General features: G+C 41.9%; 1 long non-coding RNA gene across 1 annotated transcript in view; it reads right to left on the bottom strand.

The window, feature by feature from the left end:
• The window catches only part of LOC119863658, a 47,364-nt gene extending 36,726 nt beyond the window's left edge, over window positions 1-10,638 (bottom strand). The window contains exon 1 of the long non-coding RNA XR_005295695.1: window positions 10,580-10,638. This is a non-coding gene — a long non-coding RNA (uncharacterized LOC119863658). The remainder of the gene's footprint in view (window positions 1-10,579) is intronic.
• Window positions 10,639-22,795: the final 12,157 nt, after the last annotated feature.

Here is a 22,795-nt window from a genome sequence, read left to right on the forward strand (position 1 = left end):
CACTGATTGTGATGTCTTACACTCCTAATGGGTTCTTAAGCTACTCATTCATACCCTTAGGTACCACTCTAAGTGCTCCAATAAATACGGAGATCATCTTTGTTCTAGTTTTCCATAATCATTCCACGTTGTGGCAACATCATTCATACTTTGCTATCTTTTCTTCTTCTTTATTATTATTATTTGTATTGCGTTAGCAAGTAGGAGTCACAGACCACAATTGCGTTGTGCTAGCAGCAGACAAACACAAATAATATTTCCTTGGACAAGAAAAAATGTGGCAGCATCTAGTGAGTCAAATACTAATTCTAGAGTAACACCATTAAGTTCAACTCCAGACTTCTGGGTTTGTACCCCTGTAATATAGCAGAACTTGAGCCAGAATTTGCACAGAAAAACCTCAGGTGAAGCACAGTACTCAGGGAAAGGAATCTGTTGCTCTCTATTTTGATCTTATTTAATATTACTCAAAGGAGAGTGTGGATATTGACAGGCATTTGGAATGGGGAAAAAGAATCCCTCTCCTCAAGGCAGGGAAGAAAATTGTACATTTTTGCACCCTACATATTGGCTTCTAAAACTTATTTTAAAAAAGTTAGACCACATTTTTTAGCGTGGTTCTTCTTCCCATTCATATGACAAATAAACCATCTCAAACCATACAACAAATAGTTTTTTGTAATCCACAGAACATAGGAGTTGCAGTTCTACCTAGGTTATATGCAGAATTCACCTGGCCCTGACATGGGTGGGCAGTTTGTTTGTAGATGTAGGGGATGCAGTGTGAGTAAATGGAGAGGGGTATGAACATTTTAAGGGCTATTGTATGTGCAGTGTGATGAGTCATTCCTGAGCCTGAGTGAGAGAGTCAACTGAGGTAATTACTTGCAAGTCCTATGATTGTCACAAGCCTATCAATCAGGGCCCAGCCAATCCACAAGCAAGGGCCTAAACAGGTGACCCCAAGGCAGGTACATAGACTCCCAATGGAAACAGCCACTCCAATCTGCTCAACATTGCTACCTGGTTGGGAGAATTCCCAGCTGCCTGGTAGTTCTGAAAGCTCCCCCAGCCTGCACCCATTCCTGCTCCTGCCCCAGCTCATCCAGCCACCCTCCCACAGATATCCTAACACGTACGGGCCCAGATTGCCTTAAACTGACCTTGGTACTAGACACATTCTCCATTAGCAAAATCAACAGCACTTAGTTTCTTTCAGTGTTAGCACAGGGATTGCATGAAACAACAGTAAACTGGATTGGACAACAATTTTTTAGACCAACTGTACAACTACATCACCACCAAGATGGCCCAGGAGATGGTTAGCCAACCTTACCCAACCTATAGAGGAGTTACAATACTCAATCATGCTAAGGGCATGTAACCAGTTATCGGTGCCAGTGACAAAAGCAGTAGAGTCTCTCAGTCTAGTGTATCTTTGAAAAGAGTGACTCATTTTAACATTGTTGCAAATGTCAGACTCTCCATGTGGTCTGTGTCTCTGCAACCATTTTCAGTGAGACCTGCTGACACTTCAGGGGAGTTAGGCTCTGTATTGCATGCATTATGGGAGAAGTTATTACACAAGGTGCTACTAGGAGCCACATTTGGTATTGAAGGCAGAGCATGATACCATCATCTCTTGTAGCAGGCAATTCCAAATAAGCTCCAGGAATGGACATGGGCACTGCTGTTACAGTTTAGTGGTATCTGTTATCATAGTTATGAGACGGCTGCTATTGCAATTTTATATATGGGCGTGTGCGCAAACATGGCACAGATTTGGATTTATTAGGCCTGGTTGCTACCTTAGTTGTTATTTTATCTCAGAGGAAGTTACCCTGGAGCCAGACCTCATCCATGATCCCCTCATGGCAGTGTATGTTAAGGGCGTACAAGAAGCACTGTGATGCTGTTTCCTTGGCACTGACATAATGTTACATTTTTTAGTACTCAAGGCCTAAATATAGATCAGTAGAGTAATAACTGCATGAGGTGCTGATTCAAGGCAGGGACATTGGGAACTTCAGGTATTTGTTTAATATTACGTAAGTTGGATGAGTCTTTGAGTGTATCCCCAAACTGTCAGAACTCATTTAAAAATATTTCCTTGCTCATCCATGAATCACTGCACCTATTTTTAGGTTCTGCTACCACAGCCAGCACTGTTCTCTCTTCGTTATTATTTACAGTCAGAGAATGACTAACTCCAAAGGAGCAGAGAGACCATCGGTTTGATTCCCCTCAGTTTTTTATGCGGGTGCTGCTAACACTTTACAACCACCATAGCGCCAGGTGCCCCAGCACAATTTGGCCACTTTACATAACCTAAAGTTGGCCTATCAGGCCATGGAGGATCACATGTGACAAATAAACCGGACTCAAAGACATTTTATGGTTGGGTAGCACCAACATAAAAAGAGACTTATACCACCTCCCCTCCCTGTTGCTGGTGTGACAGGGAAAAGTGAATATGACTGGAGGAAAACAGGTGTGGTTAGGTGACCTGCAATTCTCAGATGCATTTTTATCCCCCCACCCCCATGGCCACAAGAGCTAGATACAAATTAGAGAAGCCAAGGTCCACGACTAGATCACACAAGTGCAAAGCTGAGGTTTCAGCCACCTTAGCACAGACACACTGACTTGCGCTCTGCGGATTACTCACCCCCCAGGATCTGGTCTGTTGTATCTAAGGTAGATATCACTGCAGCTATATCTGATTCTCCATTTAGACTTAACTTTTTCTACTGCCCTGTGAACATGTCTTGGAGCTATTTGACTAAAGGAAGAGAGACTGCTCTTGAATTTTGTGGGCTTTGGTGATATTTGATATTTGATATTTCTACTTTGACATCAGTTTCTCTTTTTCAAGCTTATGGCAAGACCTATGTGAAATAACAGTTTGGGGAGCTTTTGGTGGGAAATCACATAAGGAACAACAACAGAAGAGTGCATTTCTGTCACAAATCTGGAAAAAAACATGCATTTTTTGTTGTGCTTTGGCCTATTTCCCTAGGTACAAGTTTGTTCCCCAGCTATAATCATTACCCCCATCGTTCCTTCTTTTTGCCATTTTCAGTTCATGCTTAAACCTTTATGTCACCAAAAATTAGTTTGTTTTTAAACTCACTCTTCACTAAAAAGCACAGCTCATTCCTGCCGGAGGGAACTCAGGGAGGAAACTCTCTACATGGATCTCATTGAAGAAATCCCTCCTACACTGTCCTGTTATGGAGGCAGGGTTTCTGGGAAGTGGGAGAAAAAGATTGCTTGGCACACCCTCAAACCTAGCAGACTCCCAGGTATCTTCAGGAAGCCAAGGACCTCTGTAAGAGGTCCTGTTCTTCCACACCTGCTCTCCTCAATTAATGGAGTTAATGACTCCATTGGAACCATGCTACCAGGGATTGCCCCCTGCCCCGACTATGGGACCTCCCCGGGGGTGGACTACCCAGATAAGATAATTTAGTCTCAGGCACACGCTTCTCCTCTCAGGCCCTGACTAATCTGTGCACAATCGGGGTAGTCTGGGGAGGATATGCGTCCCCACTCCCATCCCTGCCTCCGGTCCCATCCAGTCTTCCTCAATTCTACTGAGTCTCCTCACCTTCCCCAAACATGGACCCTGACCCCGTACCAATGTCTTGACTGGTTTCAAAGATGCAGAAGTGCCATAGAATCAGTTGAAATGCGGAGGTTCACATGCTGAGGGCCTCTTCTTACACAGAAAAGGGAGCACCAGCTGGCCCTAGAGATGGCACCAAACCAACTCCCTGGATCTGACCATTCGAGAACTTTGGATGCTAAGAACAGAATCTTAATCTAGACCCAAAGTTTGTATCTGATCCCATTTAAATATAGGCAGATCCAAATATCTCAGAACTCTGGGGTGTTCTAAATCTATGTCATGCTCTTGTACACAGCTCTTTTCCATACCACACAAGGCCTCTTGCCCCTGTAACAACAAACATCAGAGGGCCTCATTTTCAGATGTGTCAATAACGTTTTACGTTTGATCTTAAAAATAGCGATTAGTTCACTCGGATGTCAAATGGTACGTATTCTATCAACCCTAGGCTGGATGAAAGAAAACCCTATACCTGGAAAATGAACAGGGCACAACTTGTTAGAAAAATTGCTTTCACTTAGCATGTAGCCTTCTGCACTATTGCAATAAAATGTAACAATTTAGAAAGCAATTTCTGGGTCTTCAAGGAGAGATTCTAGTTTGATGGGTTTTTGAGGCTTAGATGAAGGTCTGAGTTCAATGTGCATGCCATGTTAGATCTCTGAACTTTATGAGCACAAAAAGAAATAATTCAACCACAAAAACGATACCAAAGTTACATTAAGGGTCTGACTTAAACCCACAAAAGGAAACAGATACAGAGTTAAGCCTAAAATTCTGGGCTGACACTGTGGGCTCAACTCACACTCTTATGGGGGTGAGGGGGGAAGAGAAAGAGAGAAAGGAGGAGAGACAAAGGAAAAAAAGGCACATGTATGTGACTTAAAAGTGGAATTTAGAGAGACAACGTGGGTGAAGTAATATCTTTTAGTGGACCAACTTCTCTTTAAGAGAGAGACAAGCTTTCGAGCTACACAGAGCTCGTCTTCAGGTCACTCTCTCTGATCATTTGTTTGTGCATACGAAAGGAGACAGACTCCAAGTTTTTTGTGTTGTCACTACAATACAATAGCAATCAATTCTTTATTTCAAAATCTCCCCGAATCTTATACTCCCTGAATTTTGATACCAGCTTGTTGATAAGATGCACTTGGGGGATGCTGCATACATGAAGTGGTTTTTAGAAATTCCTAAAAATATATTATGTTACTGAAAGGCAACCTTAAAAATGAGACATTTCAAACAACTCTCCTTCCTTCCTTCTCAAACAAACTAAAGGCAACAAGAAAAAGCTGCTGCACAAATCCTCATTTACAAGTTCACCTTCAAAATAAGTAAAGTTTATGTATACCTCATTTATATCTTGCTTTTGCACGATCTTCCCTGCCACCACTAATACTTACAATTGCCTCTTTCTCATGTACCAGAATTCCTTCCCCTTTTCCTTCAAAGCTTTCCTCAGAACCACAGGGTTAAAGTCCATAGGGGAGCCTGAGGTTAAACTTGAGCTGCTAACCTGAGTAAAAAGGCCAAGATGGTGTGTTTTCACTGCTATTTTTACCTGAGCTCACTAGCCCAAGTTAAGAACAAACCTTTCTTTGCAATGTAGATATAATCAGAGAAGAAAAATCCGATTGTGGGAACCATACACAAAAAAGTGGGTAATTTCCCTGCTATGTTACAGCTCCAAAAAGCAAATGTGGTTAGGTGCAGAGGGAGGAGGAACTCTACGTACCACAGTGGTTTAGAAGGGTATTCTTAGGCAGTCAAAATGTTAATCATCTCTGATCTCTGTGAGTTCAGACTTAACATTTTACAGTGAAACATTAAACCCAAAAGCAATTTAAAATTGCTGCACAGGAGAGTGGGGAGCCTAACCCTGCTCAGAGGTATCTGTGCTCCTCTGCATAGCAGAGGTGGTAGTGACTGCGTGCATACCAACATCAGTAGAGGATTGTACAGCTCCCAAAGAAGACAGAAGGGAATGTGTGTGTGTGTATGCGTGAAACAGGTGTATCCAGTAGGTTTGTGCACAGAATGATTCCATAGGGTTACAAAAACTCTATCAGAGAGGAATAGCCCCTCAGCCCACTATGCTATACTCCCCAATCACATTGTGAGAGTCAGAGTAAGACAACAGACATGAACTACCTGCATAGAACTTGCTGTTTCTTTTTGAGGTGAAGATTCCATCCCCCAGATTCAACCTTGATTTATGCAAATAAAGCCCTTTTACTGTGAATCTTGCACAAAGATTCAGGATCAGGCCCCAGTGTGAGTTGGAAAGAAACAAAACACACACAGATGTGTTACTGTTGCAAAGACTATTATCTCCATGTCCAGCTACACTGCATATACCAGTATTTATCAGCATGTGAGTACCAGCAGCCTTGGATCACCTCACATCAGCAGTGCTCAACTGAGCTCATTTTAGGAGGATTTCCACACATTCTGAGTATAATTACAATATGTGTAGCTTCAGTTCAGCTGTTTCAACAAGACTCAAAACTCCAATTAGTTCACTGCTGGAGGAAATCAAAACACCTTCAATGCCCCACCCAGTAACTAACTATTTTTTCTTATCTTTATAACTTCCTACACTATGATCACTTGGTTAAAAAAAAGACTTTAAAATAAATTGTAGTGGTTTGTTTTTCCAGTGTGGGGTTTGCACTTTACATTTCAGCAACATAATGTACTGGATATTTGATGCTACAGATGGTTGTGGGGAACCAGAAATACTTGAAAGAGGCAGGGCAGGATGTACTTTTTATATCTCTTACCAAGAACTAATGTCTTTTCAGGAGCTCCTTAGTAGTGATCTTAGTAGAGTTTCATTGGCTCTCGACCACTTCTCTAAACCTGAAGGAAGAAGCAGCCACAGGGGCCATGCTAATTATGCTAAAATGCATACTAATTAAGTGCTGGAAGTTGCATTCATGGTTCCAAAAGGGATTCTAAAAAACTTCACAGTACTGTTTAAATCCATTCCAGCACACAAGGCCCCACTCAGAAAGAGAGACAGTCAATGTCTGAAACATTGTCCAAATCCCCCCTTTTGCACAGGTACCTTTCCCCTCCACGTTAACAGTTAATTACAACATATATTTCAATTAGTGCTTCAGCCCTGTGATCAATAACCCAAACGTATTTGAAATGCATGCAGTATGCACAGCATGATTCCTCGAGGAAGATCCATGACAAAACTGTGTTTAGATTCTAAAGGGTTAATCCCAAAGTGAATTCTTCAGATGTGTAATTTAATACTTCATAACTGCTGAAATTTGGAGTCCACATAATTTATTTTCTTTGGTCTGGGCACATTTGCCTCATGCTTGGCTGTGGCTGACTTCAGAGAGACACACCTAAAGCTCTCAAGTGTCCCAAGTGGCCCATGTCAGTTGTGCAGAGAGATTGTGGTACTTGGAATCAACCCAAGGATTAGGTGTTCCTGAGAAGATTTTTTTGGCTCTACAAAGCCCAAGCATGTCATGGGAATAGGCTGCACTCCTTTTTCTCCCCCTTGAAGGCCACATATCAACGGGGTATCTAACCACTCGGAGACGGGCTTTGCACAAAGGTATACATTAAAATAAATAGAACATACAACCAGAAAGAACAGAAAGAGAAGGAGGAATTGCTAAGTGGAGACAGGAAACAATTGCTTCATTGTTGAGCAGGCAGTGTAGGAATTGCAGAGTATAGCTCCACCTACAGGACCATTTGTAAAGCTGAATATTTACAACCATTTACACAGGAAGAACTAAGAACAGAATAGAAAACTTTTTCTCAGGGTTCTTTTAGGGTTCTTTTGTTTGTTTGTTTCAATTAGCTCACATGATTTTCTTTAAAAGGATCAGCGATTTTATTTTGGCTATAAATGATCATGGATAAAGAAAACATGTTGCCTGAGTACTTTTAAGATTAGTTTGCTTTCTGTATGTTGATAGTAAATAATCTTTTTTCTGGAATTAATTTAGGATTCATTTTCTTTATCTCTGGCTTTCATTTTCACCAGCTTCATATCGGCTGACAGCATTTCACATTTTTATTGCAGTTTGATTGCAAATTCAAGCTGGTAGAATTCATCATTCTAGTCAAAATGTGTTTGTTTAAATTGTATTCTTGTCCTTCCTGACAAACTTTTAGCTTCAAATGGGGTTTGTGGTTTTAGCTTTTAAGAGTAGTAGACAACCTTTAAAAGTAACAAGTAAAGCCATCTCTGTTTTCTGCTTATTTACAAAATCTTGGAACCTGATGCATTGTCTGGTACTGGTGGCACACTATGCCTAAAGAAGGCATACATTTCAGAAGAAGAGTGAGGTCACAAGGGGGACCAGATGGCCCAGGGGACTGGTAATGAGATCTGGATCCTTTCATCTCTAGGTCACTAGCTTGTACCCACCCCAGGGGGTGTACTGGACTTCAGTGGGAGTTGCTTGTACTCTGGAGGGGAAGAATGGGGCCCCAGAACAGCAATGACTGAAAGTTATCATATGAGAACTGCATGGTGGATTTCAGTACATGACATGTGTTGGTGCTATCCATCCAAATAAGTCTACTGAATAAGTAGCCAAGGCACAAATACCCACCCTCCCCACCACAAATGGTAACCCTTTTGGAGTAGTCTCAATAGAAAGGCCAAGGATGAAATGTGTATGGATTCTTCCCTCATCCCAGAACAGGTGGGTGAAAGATGTGGCCAGGGAAGTTTGTGGACTGTACACCTGCTGTCTATGCTCTACCTGTTCTGTGGATGAAGAGAGGGCTTCACTCTTCAGGAAGGTCTAGTTCAAGCAAACCTGGAACTCAGGCACCACAAACAGAACTGGAGCTCAGGAACCAAAAACCCTCTCAACTTCCCAAGCTCTCACCTTGTGAGCAATTGTAGACAGGTCTATAAAAGCTCTGCTTGTGTGAGAAGAATCTTTCAACAATGAATATTATTTACCTGACTATGGTTCTCTAGTGTAAGACCAGAGTCATACAACTATCAAAGCCCCCCAGAACAATAAATATTTCAAATAGTTACTTAGGCAATTAAAACAAAACAAAACAAAAACCCATATATACCAGTCCCCTGAGACACTGAAGGAGGATTGTTTAGGAGCAGACAGGATCTATAGTAAAAATAATACTGCTTTGCACTTACGAAACACCTTTCATCAGAGATCTCAAAGCACTTTAGAGATTGGTAAGTTTTATCATCACTGTTTCACAGGTGATGAAACGAACAGAGAGGCTGACCGACTTCAAAGTCAACAGCAGTGCCAGAAACGGACTCTATAGCAGTTCTCCTAACTCCTAGCCCTCTGCTCTAACCACTATGAAACATAGCTAAGTCACTTCCTGATGTACTTTTATAAAGCAAATTTCTGACCTGTTGCATTATGATACATCAAATAATACTAACCAATGACTGGGCGGGTGGTTTTAATCTCACTGCTGTAATTAAAACACATTGGAATGCTGTGGGTTGCAAGGCTTGAATGACACAGGAAGCATACTGAATTTGCATCCCGCTTTAAAAAGACTGGACGAAAAAGAATCAAAGAAAATATCTGATTGGTGCAGAATGACAGAGTGTGTAAAGTAAAAAGCAAACAGAGGGATCATATGCAGTATCCCTTGAGAGGGTGACACAGCTGCTGCTGCTGGATGTGCTCCTTGAACGGTCCCAGCAGGAGTTCTGGCTGAGCAAATCCAAATCCATGATGTGGGCTCCTGTTGGGAGTGCAGCCCTGCTGCATCCCTTTCCAGTACTGCCTGTGGCTTAAAAGTCATAGTCTGGCCCAATATTTAGGACTGTGTACCTTACTCCAAAGAAAAGGAAAGAGATAAGGAAAGAGAAAAACTAATAAAAAATAGGTAAAGTATATACACATGTATACAGAGAACCTACCTGCACCAGCCATGCTTTTGGGGCTCTGTTTCTATTGCTAACACACTTGCTTCCATTTACTTGTAAGATCTTTTAATTTTCTTAATTAAGCTGCTTTGAAACAAAAATCCAAAAGGTGTGATTCTGATCTCACATGAGTGTAAATCCAGTGTAATTCTACTTACTTGGTGTTAAAACCAGTGTAAATGAGCTCAGAAGCAAACCACGTGAATTTATGTTACAGGGGAAAAAGCTTTGCAAGCCGACCGGAGTGAGTCGCTCTACAGAGATGTGGCATGATATTCATCAGCCCATGTGCTGCACCTGCAATGCTCAGAGCTCCTGGAAGTATGAGAAGCAGAATACTGCAGTGCTGACCAGGCTGCTGGGCCAGCCTGATTACCATATTTAGCAGTGAAACTACTATTTCCCCAAAGTGTCAGGTGGTAGCAAATGGATGACAGCCGCCATTTCATGAAAACTTTAGAGAATGGGCTCATCATGCTGCTAGTGCAGCCCATCACTGCAGGGTAGATTACAAACTTCTGGTGTGCATCTCCCATTGTGCACAGGCCAAAGATTCATTAACACTGAACTGGACTCGTGGAGCTGAAACACTTGCAATGAAAAGTTTTCATTCTCAGCTTATTTCCTAGTTTACAAAAGCTCTTATCAAAAAGCTCTCTAAATTGGAATTAGTTAGTGATCCAGGTTTCTAAAGCCCAGGGACTGGAAGTGAAGATTTCTTAATTATACCAGCAGGGGCTTGATTTCTATTCTTAGTGCAGCTGGGTAATGTTGTTAGGTTCTTGCAGCACACTGTTTTCTCATTGGCGGGGCTAGCCTCCGGTTTACTCTGACAAATATAAAGAGCTCTTTAACTTGGAGCTTACTCACATACATGTGTAACCAAGCATGTACGTTTCAGCAGCATACACAAAACAACCTCTTTAGCAGGGCCCATATCTCTATGAAGTTCAATGTCTCAGTTACTTAATGAATCTAGTGACGTTCTTGGTCTCAGAGCCTTATCATTCTGAAAACATAAACTGAACAATATAACTTACCTAATACTTGATATTTCAGTTTTCTTGTTTAATTTCTTCAACCATGTCCCTTCACGTAATTCCTCTTCCTCCTAAGAGGCTGAACTTTGCAGTTTACAGCCTCCTATCAGAGTGGGCTAGAAACAACTCTAATCAGAGGCTCTCAAAGCTGCTGCTGCACATTCTGGCTAGAGTCACAAGAACTGAAAAGTTAAACTGCTGCTTCCCCACTTAGTAAACACACACACAGTCCCTTCTGTGAGCTGCACAACTTCACTGAGCTCCCACCACCCATCCGAGGAAGCAAAAAGGCTAGTTTGGAAATATACTCTCTCCTTCACATTTCTAAATCTGTCATTTTTGATACCGAATCATTGCATTGTACTAAGCACCTGATCTAAAGCCTACTGAAGTTAATGATAAGAATGCCATTGGGCTTTTGATCAGGCCCTAAATTCTCACATGAAGACCTTCTCTCCTATATTACATTGGATGTACAGCTTATCACTCAATTCAGAGAATTTTTTTTAAAAGTCAGAATCCAGATTTTTTTTCAGAGAAATAAATAGCTAGAGATTAAACTTGTAGCCTTCAAACTGTTGAGGTGCTCTAATAAACTAAGCTAGGGAGTAAAATATAGTGAAAGACAACACCACATGTCCATAGCTACAGTTTAACAACATGGGGGGGGGAGCTTGTAGGCCTATTAGCTTATCTTCTTAAGGCTTCTGGACAGAATCCAAAGAACTGGGTTCAGTCCCCAAGTAGGTCATATATTTTTCTCTCATTAAAATATTTGATTCAGATTGGCAACATTTTCCAAAGAAAAATGAACTCGGAACTCCGAAACACAAAAATGTATTAAAACCAACTTTTAGAATTAGATAATTTGTCATTCACAGGATACTTTAGCACAGCAACACCACACACACACTTATCTAATGCTGTCAGTGCTGGTCAACTGAACATTACAAAACGATTGTTGGTCAAATGTAATGCTATTTTTAAAAGAGGTACAGAAATATTGCATCCTTACATTCCTATCTACTCAAGCTGCCTTATCAAAATTCAAACTTTCTTGCTGGGAAACTGCTCTTTCTTTGGTACCTTTTCTGCCAAAATCCAACTGTAACAACAAAAGTTTATAAACAATGAAAATTCCAGCTGCTTGACATCAGTGATGTGAAGCTTTCACTTCACACTGATACAAATATTTACCCTGAGCTCTGGCAAAGCTTTCCTTGCCCATGTCGCCCTTAATCATACATTTTTCCTTGATTGAGTTATGCTTTCCAGTACGTGATTTGCTCTGGTTTACTTTTTAACACATCCCCAAGGCTTCATCAAAATCAACTCTGTGCAGGCCATGTCATTTGGTAGCTGCCAAACATGCTATTCAGAAGGACCTTGGCAAATATCAAAACAGTGTCTTTTTTTAACTGCTCTAATAAATGTGTTCTTTTTTTTGACCACCACTTATTTTTTAGGTCCCTCATATCCATAAAGCAATGAGCCAAGAAAGTAAGCAGAACCACACTCATTTTCTGACTTTTCTTACAGACACCTTATAGCAGGGAAGCTGCAAACTTAAAAAGGTTTTATCGATGATTCACTTTTTTTTTTTTTAAGTTTAAGAGACACAAGGGTTATTATCGGGGGATTGAAACAACAGATGGATGCACTTTGCTGCTCCACTAAAGGCTGCTAAATCAAACATACAATACTCAGTACTAACAGTTGGTTACTGAACAGGGAGGAAACAACACAAAACGTTGCATGTGTGAAAATTATACTGAAGTATCTTCTTCCAAAAGAAAACTGGCAAAATTATCTTCTCAGTTACATAGGTATAACTCCAGTTAAGCATAAGAGAGGGGAGAAGGGGAAAATTTGGCCCAGTGTGTTTCTAAAGATGGGAGATTAACAAAATAGTAATTCCCTTGAACCTTTGTCCCTAACTGGAATCAAACCCAAATTTATTTTGAAACTTAAAACATTTCAGTCACTTTTTTTCTACCCTCCATTTTTCTGTCTCTACACATTCTACAATTGGTTAGGCCTAGAAGCTAAAATACAACAAGAAGGAAGGCTGTGGGAGCATTTTGGACCATAGTCAGAGCCAGATGTAAAGAAAATTTCATGAGAGAGTTGTTCTCATGAGATATGCAGCCAATTTCCAGATTCAAATTCATATATTTTATATACACACAGAAGGTGAAGTCTTCCACCCACTGAAGTGAATGAGAATTTTGCCATTGACTTGAATGGGGCCACGATTTCACCCAGATTGTATATCTATCTGTACACTACATATGTGGCTGTGATAAATGACTTTATCATGCTCCTTTGCTCATCTCACCTGCTCTCTGCCCACTTACACTAAATCCAAGGAGAGACGGATAACAACATTTCAAAACACCTGAGGAGTGTCAAGCAGCTGCCAGTTTTCTTCTTTTTTCTGGCTTCTTAAAAAATAAAATCAGCCTTGCAGAAAAATATTTCCTCCTTCTCCCTTTCAACTGTGAAACTTCTCCCCAGATTACCTTGCCAGAGGCCCAGGATAGGCAAGTCTCAGCCTAGGGTGACCAGACAGCAAATGTGAAAAATAGGGACAGGGAGTAAGGGGTAATAGGAGCCTATATAAGAAAAACATCCAAAAATCAGGACTGTCCCTATAAAAATCAGGACATCTGGTCACCGTATCTCAGCTCTACAGTCCTCCTATATAGTAAAGCCAGTCCTTAAGTACCTTCTTGAATTTAGGCCTCTTTTCCTATACTTAGTACCTAACTGTGGATGTGGATACTGCTGGTAACAGCTAAAAGCATTCCAAAATATGTTTATTAATTTTCACATATTTTTTTAAACCAAAGCTTTTGCAAAATGTAAGCAAGGCGAGTGTACTTACCATAATCATACAAAAATAGATCCTGTCACTCTTAGTCACACTGAATGGTATCTTTGGGCTGATCCAAAATCTAGAGAGGTCAGTAGATTAATTCCATTGACTTCAATCCTCTCTGGATCAGAACATTATGTCATGAGAAATCCCATTGATAATAACAGTGGCACTATTAGCCTAGAAAGATAATAATTGATTAATGGTAATCAGGTTCTCTAGGAGCACAAAATACACAAATCAACAATAGTCCAGCACTGTGATAGTAACAGGTCCAAAAATTACACTAAATAACTGCCAAATTCATTTTAAAAAAACCCTCATTTTCATGTAGCTGGTATCAGCAACAGGTTACAACAGAGAAATTTAGATTGAAGAACAATCCTGAAAGTCATCACTCTGGCAAATTATCAGCCGGAAAGAACAGCGATCAAGGTTGCATACTGTGCATATAAGGGGTGCTATCTATGTCTACTGAAGGTAGGACAAATCGTAATCAGCTTTATCTGTATGACAGAGATGTAGGTCAGATATTTGGGAAAACCTTCTAATTAGAAGGATAGTTAAGCACTGGAATAGGTTACCAAGGAAGGCTGTGGAGTCCTTGTCATTGTCTAACCTCCAAATCACCTATACTGCTCCTACCTCTGGATGAGGGAGGATTGACCATTTGAGGTCCCTTCTAGCCCTACATTTCTATGATTCTATGAGTGTCAACTTGAAATCTAATCAACATAAAGAAATTGGATGTAAAGCCATTGCAAGGACTACACATTCCCCACAAGTCCACTTTCCATCAATGTGATTTTATAATCTATGTTTCTCTCTTATTGCTGAATAAAAGATCCAAATGAACCAAAGTGGAACAACACATTAACTGGCTACATACGAGACAGTGAAACTGAATAAACCAAAGTGCCAACAAATGCAGTGAAACTAAAAAAAAAGAGACAAAACAGTTTTGCTTCCTTAAACTCTATTATAGCAATATTAGAGGTTACTTATTATAATAAGCAAGGGAAGAAAGGCTCTAGCAAGAATGTGGTACGGATGAAGATACACCCTTTCACTGAGAGCCTGTGTTGGGCAGAAAAGAAAAGCCTAACTATAGAGATCAACCCCAAGTCAAAGGGAAAAATGAAACCCATAAGAGTCCCTTGCTTCAAAAGTCTAGCCCTACTCTGGCTCCACTGATCCGATCTTAGATTTCCTTTCACCCTGGTATCTAAACACAGAAATTGCTAATACTCACAAGCTTCCCATATTTGGTTCAATATTAATGTTAACTGTATTTCCAAGTATTTCTAGAGCTATATAGTCATTGAACAGCACATATGACAGCTTTACCATACAACATATTATTTGGCCATATTCACCAACATTCTAGGCCAGATATACATTTGCTGAGGACTTGTCACCTTGACTTTAATTTCATACAATGACCTAGTACCTATTGCTTGCTATCTAGTATTTGGACCAGATTCTCCTATCTTTACTGATTGTGAGTAGCTCTCTGCTCTGCAAATGATCTCTTTGAAGTAAATTGGACCTGGAGTAAGGTGCTACTTAATGTGAGTAAAAGAAGCTGGCTTCTTGTTGCCAAATTATTAGGTTATCATTGAAACCAGTTTTTCAGAAACTAGCTGGGCTGCTATGCCATGTCAATAAAAGGCAAGAAGAACTAGCCTCACAGAGGCACTGTCAAGGCCACCCTTTTTATGGCCCACTGTAGTGCCAGGGATTCTCCCCCTAAAACAATGGTGTAGCACCCTGTTCCCCTATTCTGCCCAGTACTTTGGAAGGCATCGTGCTCTGCAGACATAAGACTCCTGGAACTCATGCTGCAGTGAGACCACCCCACAGTGTTTCCCAGTGTCATCATGGGAAAACTAAGCCTTCAAGGTTCAGTCAGTGCTTTTTGTTGGTGAGGGGAGAGAGATGGTATTGTGGATAAGAAACAGGAAAAAAAAAACCCCTAGGTTCTCTCCTGCCCCAAGCCTCCTGTATAGTTTTGAGCAAGCTATAGAAAACCTGATTTTCACATCAGAAGCCTAGAGCTGTGGGCAAAAACATCCAAGTAATAGTCACAAATGCACATTCAAATCAAAATCATGAGATTAAAAAAAAATCTTATGAGTTTGGGCACAAAGATAAGTGTTTTTAATCTGCCTTCCCACTTTTAAGCTCCCACGGCCCACCTCCATTTTGGGTGACAATTACAGTACTGCCAATCCTCACAAAGATACAGTAAGTAACACGATTGTGGCCCTGCTGCAGGAGCTTTTGCTGGAAGATTCAACTCAGGTCAAATTACAGTAATTTGCCCAAAGTGCTGCCTGATGATTCAGAGAGCTTACAGCTTCTCCACAGATCCAGGAATTCCAATTAATTAATGCTGTGTGCCAACCCTGCCTGGCCTCAACCAATCAATTAATTTATGCCTTCTCCTCCACAGACCCATGTAAATTCTGCATCTCTCAAAATAATCACATCAATTAATTTTGTGCTCCCAGCCCTTACCTCTGCCCCAACCCCACATCATTTCTGCCTTCCCCCAAGTTCATATTTACCCCTTGCCCCCATTCCCACTTCTGCTCCTCCTGCTGTGGAGGTTCTTCATCCTCCTGGCAGGACCAGGCCTGGCAGGAGGCTGCTGCAGCGAATCTTCATGTATACTCCTCTGGGGATGAGATCAGCTCCAGAAGAGGCCCTCTTCTCTGCCTTTCCAGTTCTGGTTTTGCAGGATATGGAGAAAGGGAGGAAGGAGGAACAGAGAGGAGCAGTGCTGCTGGGCTCATTCTCTTCCCTCCCTCTTTCCTTCCTGTGAAAATTGTATCAGCTGTTCCCTGTCTCCCCCTCCCCTACCTACAGAATTCTATTGGCCCCTGAGGAGGGGGGAAGAGAGTTCTGGCTCCCCTTCCTGCAGCAGCTGTGATTGGCTGTTCTTTCACAGGAGTCTGGGAAGTAGGAAAGGCAACCAATAAGAGCTTTTGGGAATCATGTGGTGTCTACACCATCTCCAGTCAGTCATTCTGAGACTGCATCAGCAGGGGCCACAATCACATTATTTGCCATGAAGTCAGGACAGTTGGCAAAACTGCAACCATGGTAACTATGCAAAGTTAGACATGAAATTGCGTATTAATTTTTCCACAGTGTCCTGGGTTTTTGATGTTGTGAAAAATCAGGCCATTAATCCCTCTACACCTCAGTTTCCAGTCTATAAAATAGGGATGAAAACATATTTCAAATTGATCAATGAACGTTAAGTGCTTTGAGATCTTCTGAGGGAAAGTGCTATATAGCATTACCAAGTGCTACTCTAATAAGCCTACTATTAGATTTTGTGTACAATTTTCAGAAGCGCCTACATAAGATGGCTGTCTAACTCCCATTGATTCAAATGCGAGTTAGGCACCTAACCTGCTTAGGCGTTTTTGAAAATCCTAGTAGGTCCCTATCTGTATAATGACAGCCCTATCCAGGCTTCCATGACCTGGAGTCTAAGAATTCTTGCAAGCAGGGTCTGTTAGTCCATACATGCACCGTTGTCTTCCTTGTGCTTTCAAAAAATGGCATAAAGGCAGAGTGGACTGACCATCTCTCCAGTTCCTTTTCAGGGGAAATCCACTAAATATCCAAAGCAGAGGAAAAGGAGAGTTAGTGGAATGCACACAGGGACCACACATCTTGAAGAACCTCCAGTTATTATAAGATAAGCTTCCTCTTCGAGTGTTGGTCCCTGTTTGTATTCCACTCTAAGTGACTGACAAGCACTATTCAAGTAGGAGGAGCGTGCAAGAATGCAAACAGCAGAGCCTGTTGGAGAACTACTTTCTCAAAGAATGCCTCAGTGTCTTGAGGCATCTAGAGCATAATGTCTTGTGAACATATGGATGGAACATATGGATGTAGCTGCCCTGCAAATGACAAGTAAGGATACTTCATGAAGTGATGCCACTGAAGCTGCTTGTGCTCTGATAGAATAAGCCCTCACACCATGAACTGGAGGAAGATACAACAACTGGTAACAGCCTGAGATCAACTTAGAAATCCTCTGGTAGGATTTTGCTTGACCTCGGACTTCTTCTGCTGTGGCAAGAAATAATCTAGGTGATTTTCTAATTATTTTTGTCTTTTGCAGGACAGAGTACATCATACATTGAGGGAGTGAAGTCTCTCGTCAGATGCATGCAGTTTTTTTGGGGGGGGGGGGGGGTTGAACCCATACACCACACAAACAGGGAAGAGGATTGACTGGTTTATGTGAAACGCTAACATTACTTTGGGGGTAAATTTTGGATGTAGTCATAAAGAGACTTTGTCCTTATGGAATATAGTGTATGATGGATCTGCCAGTAGGATTCCCAGCTTATCCACCCTCCTGGCTAAGGTGATGGCCACAAGAAATGCCATTTTCCTTTCTAAGTGAGACATTGAACCACTTGCTACGTGTTCCAAGGGAGGCTTGATGAGTGCCAAAAGTAAACAATTTAAGTCCCAATGAGGAGTAGGCTTCCTTACTGACTGGAAAGTCCTGATTAGGCCCTTTAAGAATCTGCTAGTCAAGGGTGAGTGAAAACTGAATAACCATCTGATGGTGGATGGCGCACACTAATTGCTACCAGGTGGATTTGTATAAAACTGAGGGAAAGCCCAGCTGTTTTGAGAAAAAGTCCAAAAATGAGGGGAATATCCTCTATCTGCTGACTCAGGAGATAGAGATTCTACTGTGCCCAGATAGAAATGTGCCACTTGGCTGAATAGCATTTCTTAGTGGAGTCCTTTCTGCAATTAAGGATTGTTTGTATGACTTCAGAGCAGGAATGCCCTAATGTTGATGCTCATCCAAAAAACCAAGCCATGACATGAAGTGCTTCAGGGTTGGGATGTCTGATCTTGCCCTTCTCCTGAGGTCAAGAGATAAGGAAAGGAAGGGATGCTGACTTTCAACTACCTGAAAGGGGGTTTCAAAGAGGATGGCTCTAGACTGTTCTCAATGGTAGCAGATGACAGAACGAGGAGTAATGGTCTCAAGTTGCAATGGGGGAGGTTTAGATTGGATATTAGGAAAAACTTTTTCACTAAGAGGGTGGTGAAACACTGGAATGCGTTACCTAGGGAGGTGGTAGAATCTCCTTCCTTAGAGGTTTTTAAGGTCAGGCTTGACAAAGCCCTGGCTGGGATGATTTAACTGGGACTTGGTCCTGCTTTGAGCAGGGGGTTGGACTAGATGACCTTCTGGGGTCCCTTCCAACCCTGATATTCTATGATTCTATGATTCTATGACTGGAATCCAAAATGACAGTCCTAGGAGATTTGGGAACCAAAACTGTCTGGGCTAATTGGGGACAATGAGGATCACTTGTGCCCTCCCCTAATGAATATTCCTTAAAACCTGAGACAGGAGCAGTAAGGGAGGAAAGGCATAGCTCAGATGGTCTGACCAGGGGAGAAGGAGAGCATTTTCCTGAGAATGTTGTCCTAGAGCTCCTCTGAAACCATGTCAGTTGCATTTCTTGTTTGTTTGCGAGGGAAACAGATCCCAGTTGGGGGTTCACCATTGAGCAAAACTGCTGAATTGTGCAATTTCCACTCGTGATCAACGGCAAAATGTCAGCCAATACATTCTGAGTTTCTGGAAGGTAACCCTGCTGATTTGATTCCTATACACCAGTTCTACAAGGTGACCACTTCTACACACAGGGGGACTGATCTCTCCCTTCCCTGTTTGTTGATGAGTGTGACAATTGTCATATTGTCTGCACTATGAGGACATGGTGAGACTAGATGAACTGTGGAAAAAAAACTTGCAAGCTTCTCTGCCTGCCTGGAGCTCCAGAAGATTGGTGTGCATCCTGGGGTGTCCAAGTGCCCTGTGTCATATGATTATCCATGTGGGCTCTCCAGCCTAAGTGACAATGCAAAATCTCTGTATGTGAATAAAATGGTTGAGATTGCAGACATTGAGGACAGTTTTCCAACCTCCTGTCTTCTTGGGTACTAGGAAGTACACAGGCAAAAACATTTCCCTTGGTGTTGAAGAAGTACCTGCTCTATTGCTTCTGCCTGAGAAACCCCTTGTGAGAATGGTCCTGAAGAGGGACAGGGATTTTGGAGGAGTAAAGCAGAAGCGGGTTTTGGAGGAGGGAAATAAAACTTGATTGCATAGCCAGAATGGATGATATCGAATACCCTCTTGTCCACTATTATAGCACTACAGTTATGATGTCCCCGGAAAGCAATGTGGGAAATTGAACAGTGATGGCATAAATGGTTTGTAGGACCTGAATGCCCATCAAAAATATCTTTTCAACAGGGAATGGGATTGAGATGATGTAAAAATTGGAGGGGCAGGGAAATGAGACTTCTGTACTCTCTCTCTCACAAGAAAGGTTATAAGACTGCTGGTGATCAAACTGGTGAGATGCTAGTCTAGGTGTAAAGCTGGCTATGATACTTCCTTCTGGGGGCAAATGTATTTTCACTGGAAAAAAATGGGCTTCATCAAAGGTGAAGTCCTCCACGGTGTTTTGAACCTCCATACAAAACCCTGAAGCATGCAACCATGACTCATGGTGCATCACAATGGCCAGTCCCATCAACCTAGATGATGTGTCTGCTGCATCAACTGCTGACTGAAGTGTGGTTCTGTTTTTCCTCTTCTGTAAGAGCCTGGAAGTAACCTCTGTCCTGCTGTGGTAGCTTGTCCACAAAAATCTGTGAATTTGGAATAGCTGAGATAGTTGTACTTAGCCAACAGCACTTGACAGTTCACTATACAAAACTGAAGGCTAGTAGATGTGAAGACCTTTCTTCCCACAACTCAAGATGCTTAGCCTTCTTGTCAGAAGAAGTGATTTATGATGTTGTCTAGATCTCTTTGTGGCAGCCTGGATGACCAGAGAGTTCAGTGCAGGGTGGGTAAAATGAAATTATTCTCTTTTAGCTGGAACTAAACAACATTTCTCTTCCCTCTTTGGGGTTGGAGCTCATGTGACTGGTGCATACCAGAGTGCTTTAGAAGGTTCCAGAATAACTTTATTATCTGGAAGTGCTATTCCACTGGATCTGGTGGATTGTAGGATATCCAGGAGTTTGTGTTGAGGGGCATGGACCTCCTCTAAGGAGATGTAGAGTTCCCTTTGCCTACCATCCTTTGTCATAAATCCTGAAGTGGTTTATGGTCATCCAGAGGGGACAGAGATGCCAGGGTGATTGCTTCATCCAGAGAAGATGACAACAATCTTGTCAGTACCAGTAGAATCAATGGAACCAATTTGTATGCCTCTTCTTCCATGGAGTCAGTAGAAGACTCTTATTGTTCCCTTAGAGGAGAATGGTGGAGCGATTTCCTGGCAGAATACATGGGCTCTCTATATCGGGCATACAGGTCACATATTCCCCAGTATGTTGGTTTAGGAAGAAGTTGTGTGGGTCTGCAAGGCACAGGTCCCAAAGCAAATGTTGAGGTAGAGGTTGGTACTAGGCTGCTCTGAATCTTCTGTCTGGACTGATTTCTCAGAGGAGCAGATGGCAGCTCCTCTAGAGGACTGGATTCTCCCTAGGAAGAGAAGGAAGGGTCCAGATCCAACAGTGGTGCTGATGGAGGAAAGGTACAGCTGGCAGATGGAAGAGGGCATAGGACTTCTATCAAATGTAACATTCCATGGGGGAATCACCACCTCCCTAGTGAGAAAAGGTCCCTATGTGGGGGAAAAATGAGACTTTGGAAGAGCAAAGACATCTGCTGGTGCAGTACAAGTCTATGACCTCCCTGGAGTATGAAGGGTCTGATCTGTTTCTGCTGATGGGGTAGGAGGAGGGAGTCTCTGTGTGACCAGAGTGGGAGACAATGACAGTACGATTGTGCCAGAATTGACTGATCCTGATTTTTGATTTGGATGGTACCGGTGGAGAGGGTGTTGCTGGTACTGGGCACTGAACCAGCAGAGCCCTGGGTTTGTGGACTTTAGAGTCATGGCCCTGGGACTTAGTATGTCCTAAATCTTTAGGAGTTGAACAAGCAGATTTGCTCAATGTAGGTGGAGTTGTGTCAGATGTCTTTAAAGAGAAACCCTGATGATTGTGTGAGTGTTGTCTGCCTTCCCAATGAGACTGATTAAGGAGAATCTGTACCCACAGATCCCTCCAGAGTCAGACTTCGTGGCAGAAGGCATGTTACATGTTGATTCAGGCTGATGTACAGGGTGGGTGCTTCAGACTGGGTTAGACTGTGGCCTGATGGCCTTCTACATGAGATGTTTTCTAAGGCAGAGTTCCCTCATCTCATGGGTACTGCTAGGGAAAAAGCAGTAGATGTTACACCTAGCCGCAATATGTATCTCCCTAAGACAGCACAAACAGCGCTGGGGGTTATCGCTGACCAAGAAGGAATGGCAGCAGGACACTGTTTTTGAAGCCTGGACTTCTGGATATAGTCCAATACCCATAATGAGGCACGAGAAGGGAAGGGGTCCCTGAGGCAGGTAATCTAACTAGAAAACTCTGATAAAGAGCAATACAATTATTAAAAAACTTACTAACTATAAAGAACTATATGCAAGAAGCATTAAGGCAAATTTTGAAATATTTGCAAATGGAAGAAAATCAAAGGAAAGCTCCAGAAACTGGCGGGTCTGACCCAGGCCATGTGGCAGTAAGAAGGAACTGGAATGGTGGTCAGTCTGCTCCACCCTTTATGCCTTCACTGAAAAACATGAGGAAGGCCAGGGCGCACGCGTGGACCAACAGACACTGCTTGCAAGAATTCTCTGACTCTGGGTGCATGAAGCACATGCACATAAGGAGGAACATGTAGTGGTGTCCCAGGGAAATCTTCCTCACCAGAGGACAGCTATTTTAAATTAGGTAAAATAAAATTCTTGACAGTGTCACTTTAAAGAAAACAGACCCAACCAAAATGAATTTGGAAGTTACAGATTAGTAGGTCAAAGGCTCTCCTTTACTAAATAGGACATCATCTGTCTCTTAAAAAGTGTGATATTATAATGCTTTAATGCCTTCTTTCTCTGGGTATGTAATATTTCCAGCCAAGTTCAGTATATTACTCTTTTTAATACACATTCATAGCATAAATCATCAGAATCGAAAGGGAGTTATTAGTTACAGTGAGAGCGCATGAAACTTTTGTTACAGAATCCAAAGCCATACAGATCTTGCCTAGTTTTCTGTTTTTTAATAAATGCAAATCTCAGCTCACGTTGTGTCAAAAAATTTGCTAACGTTCCTGTGTCTGTTGAGCACTCCCTAGGTCCAGCTGTTAGTAACCTCTGGGCTGAGTTTTAAGTGAACTTGGGCTGATCTATGGTTTTGCA

The sequence above is a fragment of the Dermochelys coriacea genome, chromosome 11 (assembly GCF_009764565.3).
Source record: "Dermochelys coriacea isolate rDerCor1 chromosome 11, rDerCor1.pri.v4, whole genome shotgun sequence".
NCBI classification, from domain to species: Eukaryota; Metazoa; Chordata; order Testudines; family Dermochelyidae; genus Dermochelys; species Dermochelys coriacea.